Below are 11804 nucleotides of genomic sequence, written 5' to 3' on the forward strand. Positions count from 1 at the left end.
GACATATCAGTAATAGTGAACAGATAATTTCATTGTACCATTGTGATTGAAAGTGACATGAAACGTATGAAGAAGTAAATGTAAGTTAATATTCGGTATGTATTCATTACTGAAAAGTTTGGATATACGACAAGAGAAAAGCATAAAGTAGCTAGTAATAACAGTATTAACATGCTGATAACTAGTAATATCAGCACCTGAACCATTTAAATACTCCATTCTTAACTTAAAATAGGAAGGGATACTTAATTGTTGCATTTCAGAGTCCCAGAACAACTATAGAAATTGCCTGTGAAAACATACTGTGATTTCCCAGGAGTAAATGTACAAGAGCAAATAAGATCAACTCAGTTATTCCACGATAAGCTGATCAAAGGTGTAAGAAAAGATAGAATTATCATTAAAGATAAATAATCTTTATTCACTACTACAAAGAGTTCATCAGTCCTCAGCACAATGCAGATAGTCTGTTAACAATGATAAAATCATGTTTTGGACAGCAAGGACTGGAAATCACATTCTTCTTGTAACAATTTTCTCAGTCTTATCAAACCAGAAAATCTAGGTATCAAACACACACTTCTACTGCCCGCAAAAGAAATAATCAAGATGTCCATATCAGTGACAACATTACAGAAGAGAATCTTGAAAGCTAATAGCCATATAACAACAACAACAACCACCACAAAAAACAAACAAACAAGGCAGGAAGAAAGAAACAGCAGTTTGTGGAGCAAAGCTGAATCAATTACTCTAACACCAACAAGCTGCAAAGTTAAAGCAGAGAAGGAGAAGGTCCACCAGGAGAGTGGTGAAACACTGAAAGATGTGATGGTACCTACAGTCACGGGTCTAGACTAAGCCAGACAAAGCCATGGGGCTTTTGATCATAGAATCCTTAGAGTTGGAAGGGACCTTTAAAGGTCATCTAGTCCAACTGCCTGCAATAAACAGGGGCATGCACTGTCAGGTCACTTCAGATCTTCCTCTCTTCCAGACTGAGCAGCCCCAGCACTCTTAGCCTGTCCTTGTAAGAGAGATGTTCCATCCCTTGGATCATTTTTGAGCCCCTCCTCAGGATGTGCTCCTACAGCTCCATATCTCTTCTGTACCGAGGACAAATGCCCTCAGTACAGGAAAAATGTCAGATGTCTCTCCTGTACTGAGGATCCACTGTTAAATTTACTGCACTTGATCCAGTCTTACTTGGAGCAGGTTGTTGAACTAGAGACTTCCAGAGATCTTGTTCAGCCAACAATTACCTGATTCAAAAAGACAGAGAGATGTACAAGAGAAATGTGAACAAATTGAAAACATTAATCCGTAAAATACAACTGAATGTTGTATGATGTCAAACTGAAGACCTCCCTTTTGTCTAGAAAATGGACCTCTCTAGAACTGAACACAAGTTTGTGTAACATTTCAGAGATGCAATTGGAGAAGTGACAAGAATTCTTCCATCTTTTTGTAAAAAACTCTAAAACAGGATTACAGATATGGAAAATAATCACTCTGACTTTTAGCTTTGACTTGAATTTATTTCTGTGGTTACTTATCTCTTAAAATAAAAAAAATTACGAGCAGAGGGAAGTAAAAATTGCATGAGGTTATGCTTTGTGCCCTCACAAAGATTCATGTAATAACTCCACTGTAAGAACAACATCCTCTGGTCTTCTTGAAGTTTTCCTGATACCTTCCCAATGCACTATAGAAAAACCACTACCATCTAACAATAGGAAGAGACAGATTCACATGATAAAGGTTTGTTTATTACAGTAAAAATCCTTTAGTTTTCTTACTACTCACATTTTATTTCTCCTTTTTTCCCCACACTTGATATGTGGCAGTAGAATGATAGAATAGGACTCAAGTGAATTCACACAGAGAAGAAACAATCCGCATGGAAAGCAAGCAGCTTCAGCTAACAGCACAGACTGAAAATTGTTTCTATACCCTTTACAGTGAATTCTTTTCAATACTTTCACAACTCAAGGTCAACTCCTAAAATGACTTTGCAGGCCTATAGACAGACTACACTTACACTGTATGTTATTTGCAGCTGATAACCTCTCTCATTTGTCTCATTTTGTCCCTGCTGAAGCAGACATTTCAAAGAAGTTCATTTGGTGGATTTTAAGTCATGTACATATCCTGTGCCAACTGAGTCACATGAACATAAAATCCTTCTAATATTTACCTCCTAAAATTTATTCTTTTGCTCACTTAAGACACATGTCTGTCTGGTTAATGAAGTGCTGCCAAATAATCTGCAGTGTTGCAAAATGGGCATAAAGAGGTGGACAAGATAATTACACCATTTATCAAATGGCTTTTCAATCAAAGTCAAGGAGTCTTAATAAACCTTAAGCATAATGAAAATAAAACCTTGGTGTGCATGAAAAGCATTCTTAGGCTCCATTTGCTACTAGGAAGAAAATGCAAACATACCACTTAAATGAGCTGAATGGTTTGTATTTACATAATTATATATATGAAAACATTTATTCATATAAGTATCTATTTCTGGTCTTCCAGATAACTTTGCCACCAAGTCATAAGGGTAGGAGTATATTCAACATAGTACATTAGCATCATGTTCAGAAATTGCAGATCCTCTTGTCACCTTCACACTGAGTTTCATATCTCAGAGTTTCTATTTCTTCTAACTCATATTTGTGAAAATTTGTGACCAAATCACTGGAGCTGGTGTTATACACAGACCTAGTCTGAACAAGCACTGTGCACAAACAGTATATTGAGGGGAAAAATAATATTAAAAAGAACGTTACTGTAATCCACTGAAGTCCTAATATCATAAAAGCATAATTTCTAGATGTAATCCACATATAAAACCCAAATAAGAAAGAATAAGGAAGTAGTTATTTGGACAACAATCTTCTGTCAATTTTTCTCTCTCCCTGCTTGCCACCACTCCCTTTTTTGTTTTTTGCTTTTTTGTTTTTTTTTTTGACTGTCATCACTGAACTATCATAACTTTCCCAAAGGGCTGCAGCTGAGCTTGCTAACAAGCTACATCCATTACAATCATAGAATCACCAAGGAAAAGGTCTCTGTGTTAATCTAGTCCAACCATACATTTACAAGCAATATCTCCCAATTTTTAGTATCCCCACAAAAGGGCAGACAAGTAAGGACCTGCCAGGCTTGCACCAGTATACCATGGGGTTGTTGGTTCACCTGTGCTAGTCAAATCACAGTGAGTATTAGGAAAGGAACAATTTTAGGGGGAGGTAGTCAGAAACTAGATTTTGAAGCATGGAGATCTCTACCGTCTCTGCTATGCAGCTATAAAATACCCATTGCTCATTGTAAATTCTACTAAATAGTTCTTCTACTCTTCCCAAAAGTTCTCTTTGGCAGACCTAGAAGTCTTCTTAGACTGTAAGTATTCCGAGTACAAATTGATACCATTTTTTGTATTCCAGCAAAGTGTTCTGATATATCTATGGCACTGTATAAAATGAAAGTTACAATGCAAGACAAGTGTAGTACTGAGACTGAAGACCTGATTTTCCCTAAGTTTAGGGAAAACTCAAGTAAGGAAACTTTTAGAATAGGATGGTAAATACATAAAAACAGGATATCTGGGTTGCTATAGTACCTAATAAGATACATAAACTGAATCTATCATAACCATATTACAGTGTGAAAAGCACCTGGAAGGTTCCTTTCTATAATACTTGCCTGAGGATGAGTAATTAACAATGTATTCCATTTTGGAACTTGCATTGGACAACCATTTTGTTATAGGATAGCCATGACTCATGCAAACAATTCTTCAGGGAGTCAAAAGCAGATTAGTGATGCAAGTACATTTATCTTTGAAGTTGCATTCTGAATAGAATGGTTGGGGATTGTTTAATTATGAATAGATTATAAAAATCTGCCACTTGATAATAATTCAGTTAGAAACAACAGTCTGAAATTCTATTGTGCTCTACATGGACAAATGTTATAGAGCTTATATCCCATAATGCAGGTGCAATTGCAGATCTGTAGTATCTGAAGTGGGGAGCAGTGCATCGTTCATAAAAATCAAAGGAGCAGAACTGGAAAAAGTCTTAAGTCATTTACTTGTTAACTGCATCATAGTTGCACCCAAGGGAGAATGAAGTAGATTCAGGTCATTAATGAAAGCTGCTTTTCTATCTTCCACCATATTCCACTTCTTCCCTCCCAACACAATTTATTCCTTGCCTTCATAAGCATTATCATTCTTAATTCTTAATGTCCACTATCAATACTCCCAGGAAATTCCTAAGCAAAGTTAAATATCTTTTTGTCCTGACTACTGTGGACAGTGGGAATGGATAGTACTCCTTTTCTTCTAGGTAGTTATTAGAAATTATTACATAGCAAGACTAAATACTTCAGCTAGGAAATCATAACACTGCCATAACAGTAATAATGTTGATGAGGAAAAACTATGATAAGGTCACAGCCTTCTGACTTAGAGAGGCTGCATTCATTTCAGATTTATGAAGTATCTGGAAGTCATCACTTGATGATACTGATGTCATTACTTTATTAGTTTGGAAACAATAAACCCAGGGATGAAAAGTCAGTAACCAATCCTTTGATAGTCTGAAAAAAAATAAATAAAAAACAAACAAACAAAAAAAAAAACACAAAACCACCTACTGTGCTTTCTGGATTGATGTCAAGTAGCAGCAAACCTGTAAATCTCTCTTTTTGGTCTCTCCCCTGTAAAAATTTAAGTTCTGATTTCCTTAATTGCATTATCCTGAGAAAATAAGTCAATGACAAAAGGCATTCAAACATTTTGTTTTCCAGAATTGCACAGAGGACAAAGAAGAGTAGGGAGATGACAATAGGAATTGTAGACAGATGCTTTTCAGTCAGGCAGTGAAGGTAGAGTATAACCAGCCTTTGACACATAAATTGGATTGGCCCCAGGAGTTGGACTCAGAGATCCTTCTGGATCCCTTCCAACTCTGGATATTCTATGGCTCTATGATTCTTTGACATAATAAGAAAATTCAGTTATGGGGGTGGAGAGGAACGGCACCAGAAGATGATTCATATCCATAGACACTGGGGCCAATTTGGAGCAATCATCAGGGAAAAACAAAATCACAAAGAGAGGTGAGATTGGACTGAAATGCAATGAAACCCTCTGTGCTATCTGCCCTGAAAGGTTGGCTTTGAAAACACCTGCTACCAGAGAAATCAGAGGAAGATACAATACCTTCTGAAATGGTAGCTGGAGTATGGAAACCAATGAAAAACATCTGCAGGGTGGCTAAATCAGCATAATTAACTACTCCCTATATTTTTCTTACAAAAGCAACTTTATTGTGAGTTGTATAGAAGTAACACAGTAGGAAATTATCTCCACAGTTAAAAGGAACTCACTGCTGTGACAATTGATATACATTAGAAACTTTCCAATATAACCACTGTGTCAGAATTGAAAATATCCAATTCTGTATCATCCTTGTATGAACCATTACAGATCTTTTAATAGCATAGTGATATACTTTTGGAGGTCACAGTCAGAAGCAAGCATGAATTCAGTTATTACTATTTACTACATGCTGACTTCATAGTGTGGATTGGTTACACAAAAGACAAAGGTGATCTTTGCTCAAAGATGATCTTTCTTCTATGAGGCTCAGAAGCTAGACGTGTTAGCAGGTAGTGAAATATCAGCATTCAGAGAGTTAATATTATGAACTCGGCCCATCCCTCTAACAATTTCAACTACTGTCTTTGTTTCTCTGCATACCAATCTTGTTTTCCTTTCTTATTCTGAGATGAAAAGAATAAATGCTACAGAAGGGCTCAGTTCTCAAGAGAGGTCATGCTGCTCTATGCCCCTTAATCATTGCTGAGGCATTTTTCCTAGGCATTTTATGTATCCTGTGCCACTCATGTTCCTACCATACTTTAATATCACTTTCATACCTAAAATATCATTTATATAAATAGTAATAGGAAATAGAGTACAGAGAGGTATTAAGGCACAATGGGAAGAAAATGTTAATTACTGACATTGAGCCATAGGGTTGAACACACAAGCTCATTCATCACACTGAGCACATCTCCCAGAAAAGGTCTGCACTGACCTGATGTTGAGCAATGTCTATTGGGGGAGCTACGCACCAAATTCCCTCTTACCTTTCTGTCCTGTAGACATTTAATACAGATGTACACCCTTTGAAAGAAGACTACAGCAGGAACTGGTTCTATGAACCATCGTGTGCTGCTCCACAAAGTCTGTGATAAATTTTCTTACAGTAGGACATACCAATTTATATTCTATATAGACAGAATACATTCAGAGGTACTTCTGGGTGTATTTATTCAGCCATTAGAACACAAAATCTGATTCTTTAGCCAGGTCTGAACACATAAGCATCCTTTTACACAACTGGGACCTTGATTGAGGGACTCAAAATATACACAAAAATACTCATTTTCCTTTCACTTCAAAAGTGGATCCAAAAGACCCATAATTCCAGGCTCCGCTTTCCAGTCATTAATCTGAAAAAATATAGTACAGTAATACTAGAGTGAAATGGTATATATAAAAAAAAAAAACCTACAACAAAACAAAACACATCGCAAATACATCCAAAGCTTCTTCTGAGATTTTTCACTGTACTCCCCCCCCCTCCCCCCCCATCTCAAGTATATGAAATAAAAGAAAACATTGCCATTACTCTTCTCCTGCAACATAAATGGGATAAGGCAATTCCATCTCTGTTCTGCTATGTATCCCTGCTTAAATAATTGATCATTAGCTGGACTTTTTTCCCCTCAATCTGTCAAATATCTGAAAAGCTCTCCTCTTGGGAATCAGCACCTATTATATGAAGGTCCTGTTTTGATAACCCTTTACTTTCTGTTAGATTGCCATTTTGCAATAGTTAATTACAACCACAGCAGACCAAGAATAAAGAAAAGTTCACAGGATCATGATGGACATGATCCAGCGAAGTCAGACAAAGTACTGCAGTGTATAAATAGGACTGTAATATGTGGGGTAGAGAATATAACTTTTCCATGCTCCTCAGCCTGCAACTTGTGAATCCGGGGAACAGTAAAAGGAAAAAAACAAACAGCGTGAATAAAAACGTTCCTTGAAGAAATGTGTATAGCATTATGTTTGTTCAGATGTGAGAAAGCTGAGGCAGAGGTGGTGTATCTCTGTTCAAGCAAAAATACCATCTAAGTCCACTACAGAAAAGTTGTGAAGAAAATAATACATTTAAATAGTTTTCTGATAGTTGGGAATTTAGTAAAGATAGGCTCTGTATTCATTGCCTTGCAAGATTGTGAATCAGGCACCATTAATCTTCCCTTTCAAAAGAAATAGGAATGAGATTATAAAATTATCCTCAAAAACAGTAGCTTGCTTGGCTAGTTTTTGGGTCACTTTATAATTCTTTATACATTCATTTTCTCTAACTGAACAAATACATTTCCTGACGATCTAAATGTATTACTTTCTATGCACATACATGCTAAACTCACTTAAAAAAATATATGGGATACTAGCTGGATGAATGCATCCCAGCTTACTTTTGCTCATGCAGCTCATCCATGGGTACGAAGAAGGGTGGGTATATAACAAAATTCCACAAGTCATTTCTCCCCTCTGTTACCACTGGAGACATTTCTTACAAAATGAATAGTACAGTCAGCTCTTAAGTAACAAAGGAGAAAGGATTTCTCCCCCTCACCAGCAGCTGTGACTATTAAGGGAGTCTAAGCAGATACCGCTAAGTCAAGCCCTGAAGCTGCAGCATATGCTATTCAGCTGTTAACCAGATCTCTTCCCATTCAGCCAGTTCTGCTGGCAGACCTCAGAAATCTGCCACCCCAAAGCCTGCTGTCTAATTTACCAAATTTATCTGAAGGATGAAACAACTGAGAAGACACCTGTCAGCTTGAGGCAGTCTAGGTGGGAAGCAGGCTGTCCTTGGAGAGCCTATGAATGACTGTGGAGCTAAACTTGGAAAGGTGAATTCTTCTGGTGTGACAAGTAGTCACATGCGAGGTATGTCTTGTTGGCTTATAACCAAGATGACAACAAAATGTAGTGAGAGTGTTGCAATAGAGATGTTCTGAGTCAGCTGTCAGAAAATTCAACCATGTCAGCTGGATTAGGGCCAGCTGCTCCAAAGGCAAATCACTGGTTGCCATTCTGTCCATGGAGGAAAACTGTAGTCCAGCTCTTCTTTGTCTCAAGATCAGCACCATTTAGGTTGTGACAGAGATAGAAGATGGCAGGAAGAGACCTGTTGCCTTTTAGCAACTGATGGATGGTCCTAACTGAAAGTCGACCCCATTGTTGCCATGATGAGTTGTAGTCCTCCCCTTGCCTTAGCTAAGTCTCATTTGCTCTGATGCTCACACAGTAGTAAATAGAGCACTGTGTAGTTTGGCACACTTTCATCTTCATCAGAAGCCACAGAGATGCTTAGCAAGTGGGGAAAAAAAAAAGAAAAGTATAAACCAGAAAATTTGTCCCACTGCTTTTGAGACCTCCAACACCTTAATGTGAGCACAACACAACCAAAAATAACTCCATATCATGAAACACTGCGCAACTATACATCATGACCTTGTGTTAATACTCCTAAATAGTACTGGCATGTTGGCAGTGCATATTTGTGACAGCTGCTAAGGTCCCCTTCAAGGAGTGATGATCCAACAATTCCCTAATGTATTTGTTGACAACTATCAGTACATCAGTGCTGCCAGATACATGCTCCACACAGTGCAGTCCCACATTTCTTTATGCAAGTACACATTAAAATGAGACATAGTGTACTGTCAGCCTGTTACACTTTTAAGCATCTTTGTTTCTTCTCAGAGGCTAAGTTAAAATGCCTTCTGTTTTGCTTTTACACAATGCAGTTCTGCTCTCCACCTCATGCACCTGGCTGGCTAGACTAAGCAAATTCTGAGTATGCTCTGATCAGATTTTTTCATCCTTAGAGATTCCTGCTCTACAACTTTTGTGCTTTCTCAGCACCTCACTCACTTCCTTTTATTTACTTTAAATGAAGTCTGTACAGTGTGATCTAGTCAGGCCTGGGTATTGGCATTAGTTCACAGACAGCTTGTGAAAAAATTGGCTCTAAGAAGCCCTCGCAACTCATGGTATGCGTTGCATACGATGCTTTTGTTTTTCTTCAGCTTTCTGGGGAAAGCATTCTGTCCCTTCTAAATTACAGTTGGTTTCTTAAAAGAAAAGAAAACAATTTCCCAAGCTCTCATTGTACTGTTTAGCACTCTCCCCCTGTTCAAGTAAAAAAGATTGATATTTTTTGTGTATCCTTTCAGGAATAAAAGTAATTACTTCAACTAGGATGACAAATATCTCTCTCCAGTTACTAAATTTCATTAAAAACATTGGAATTTAGATTTGTAGACTCTTCATTTACTCTTTTATTATATTCAGCTCACATTCACCTTCAGTTCTAAAAGTTAAGAGGGGGACAATTACAGGGAGGTCTCTTTCTCAGAGACTTGTCCAGTCTAAGTACACAGTTTCTGTCCCATGAACAGAGGTGATGAAAGAAAAGGTGAGGAGGCAACCAAGAAACAGGAAGAAAGGAGAGCATAGCCAGAATACAAAAATTGAGTTTCCCTACACTTCCTTGATCAAATGAGACTTTCCCCCATTTCTTACAGGCATGCTATAACTGAGATGTAGTACCACCTATTCAATGCTCACTAAGAACGCAGAGCACATGTCTTTCAGAAGTCTCACACACAGGTGGAGATCAAACCTCTTCCCTTATTATACAGTAGTATGCCTTTAGATCATTGTGTAAGACGCAAATTGACTCAGGTTTTATTTTGTTCCTTTAGCATCATTGATTTTAGATCCTTTCCTGAAATGCGAACAGGTATTCTTTCACCGCTAATGCAACCATTAACTTGTAATTTCAATATTATATTGTGTTCCATGTTCATCTAATTGGCTTCATCTTGTTTAGCTGTCTCCTCTCCACTTCTAACACTGTCTGTTTCTAACACTGGAGAAGTCTTCCATAAAGCCAAATTGCCCACCTCACAGTATATCTAGTCATTTTTAACTCTTATCTGGGACACCTTAATTATGATGGCTTAAAAGAACATAACTAGTGTTCAGTGTGGTTAGATGATATCGCCATTGCTTTAACTATGATCAATGCAGACACTATGAGACACAGAACTGGCTCTCTGCCTCACCTTCCTTTGTGTCGACAAACAACAGTTATAATACTGTAGTGCATAAAATGCTATACCACAGTACCATACTACAATGACCAGACAGTAAATTGAAGCAAATTCAAAGCAGACCATCTCCATTCTCTTTCACTATAACACGTACTTATTGACAGCTTAACTCAGTTCAACAAAGTATTAGAGAATCCAAGAGCTACACAACATTTTGTTGTTCTTTCATCCCCTCTCAATTCATTAGCTACAAAAAAAATATCTTCTTTACACAGAACTGTAGATACAAATCCCCACAGCTCTTTACAATTTAAGTAAAATAACTAATAAACTGAGAAATCAGTTCATCCACACAATAATATTCTCTTTGAGAAACTGAAAGAAACTGCTCAGCATCCAGTATTAGGATCATAGTAAAGAGAAAGGTTTAAATTTGGGTCTTCCCTCTTGCAGATATTCTATCCAAGGCATTGACATTTGAGTCATAGGACATTCCCTTACTGCGTTAGAAGGGCTACTCATTTCCACTATGGAAATATCATTATATATAATTTGTTTCATTTTGGACACAGAGGAGTTTCAGGGGGATAACTCAACTCCCTAGCAGAAGAGGCAAAAATTAATTAACTTTAGATTATCGTGGTCCAGATACAGTGGGGATTGATGTGATAAAGCCTTATTAGTTTTCATACATATCCTTACTGAACAGCTGTAGAAAGCTGAATACACAAAGTTATATAACTTCCTCCCAAAGCTTTAGTTTGGATCTTATTTCACTCACCACTTGCAGTACACTGTGATGCTCAGGTACCTGGAAGGAGAATTATTGCTCTAAACTACTTGTCCAGATCTAGTCTTCTATATCTTCAATTGTAGAGTGTCAGACTTAACATACTGGTACTATCAAGCACCTTCAACAGATGAATGATCTTTTCTCAGGAAAACTGCCTAAAACAAATAAGCAGCAATTCTTACTGCAGTCCTTCTTACCTGTCCCTTCACATGCAATTTCCAAGCTATCCACATCTTTATAATTTTACTGTCCAATTGCTGGTCCTTGGAAACAGTAAAATTACTTCTAACAACTTCTTTCCAATACCAGGTAAAGCATTTTTAGGACCATCAACTATCTCATATAGAAAAAAAGCAAACCTACCCAACTGGTAACAGAGTCTCAGGCTACAGAACGCTCCTACTCAGGCAGCAGCCTTCATCCAGGAACCAATCTCTCTTCAGAGGCTAGCCCTTAAATGAGCCCAGGGAGTTACGTGGGAAGCACAGGTGAATTCCTTACACCTGCACTTCCTGACCCAGCCATCTCCCTTCACCAGGTGCTCAACCATCAGTTCAGGCCATGACATAACAGTTCTGTTACACCAATATAGCAATGCTTGGAGGTTTTCCTCCATTATGAGCAGAGTATTTATCTCCCAGTGAATCTCACAGCATTGTCCTGATCACTCTGAACCACATAGGCACTGATTAGCTACAGTTCCTGTATTTTGGGGGAAAAATGCCAACCAAAAAAATGGCAAGTAACATCCAAAATTAAGTCTTAGTTATTCACTGTAAAATTCACTGTC

General features: G+C 37.7%; 1 long non-coding RNA gene across 1 annotated transcript; it reads right to left on the reverse strand.

Moving 5' to 3' along the window:
* Positions 1 to 400: 400 nt before the first annotated feature.
* On the reverse strand, positions 401 to 11430 carry LOC107313879. The gene is made up of 2 exons (XR_004307251.1): positions 11378 to 11430; positions 401 to 1262 (listed from the first exon to the last, which is right to left on the reverse strand). It is a non-coding gene; the product is annotated as an uncharacterized LOC107313879 (long non-coding RNA).
* Between the last annotated feature and the right edge of the window lie 374 nt (positions 11431 to 11804).

Source organism: Coturnix japonica, chromosome 4, assembly GCF_001577835.2.
Source record: "Coturnix japonica isolate 7356 chromosome 4, Coturnix japonica 2.1, whole genome shotgun sequence".
NCBI lineage: Eukaryota > Metazoa > Chordata > Aves > Galliformes > Phasianidae > Coturnix > Coturnix japonica.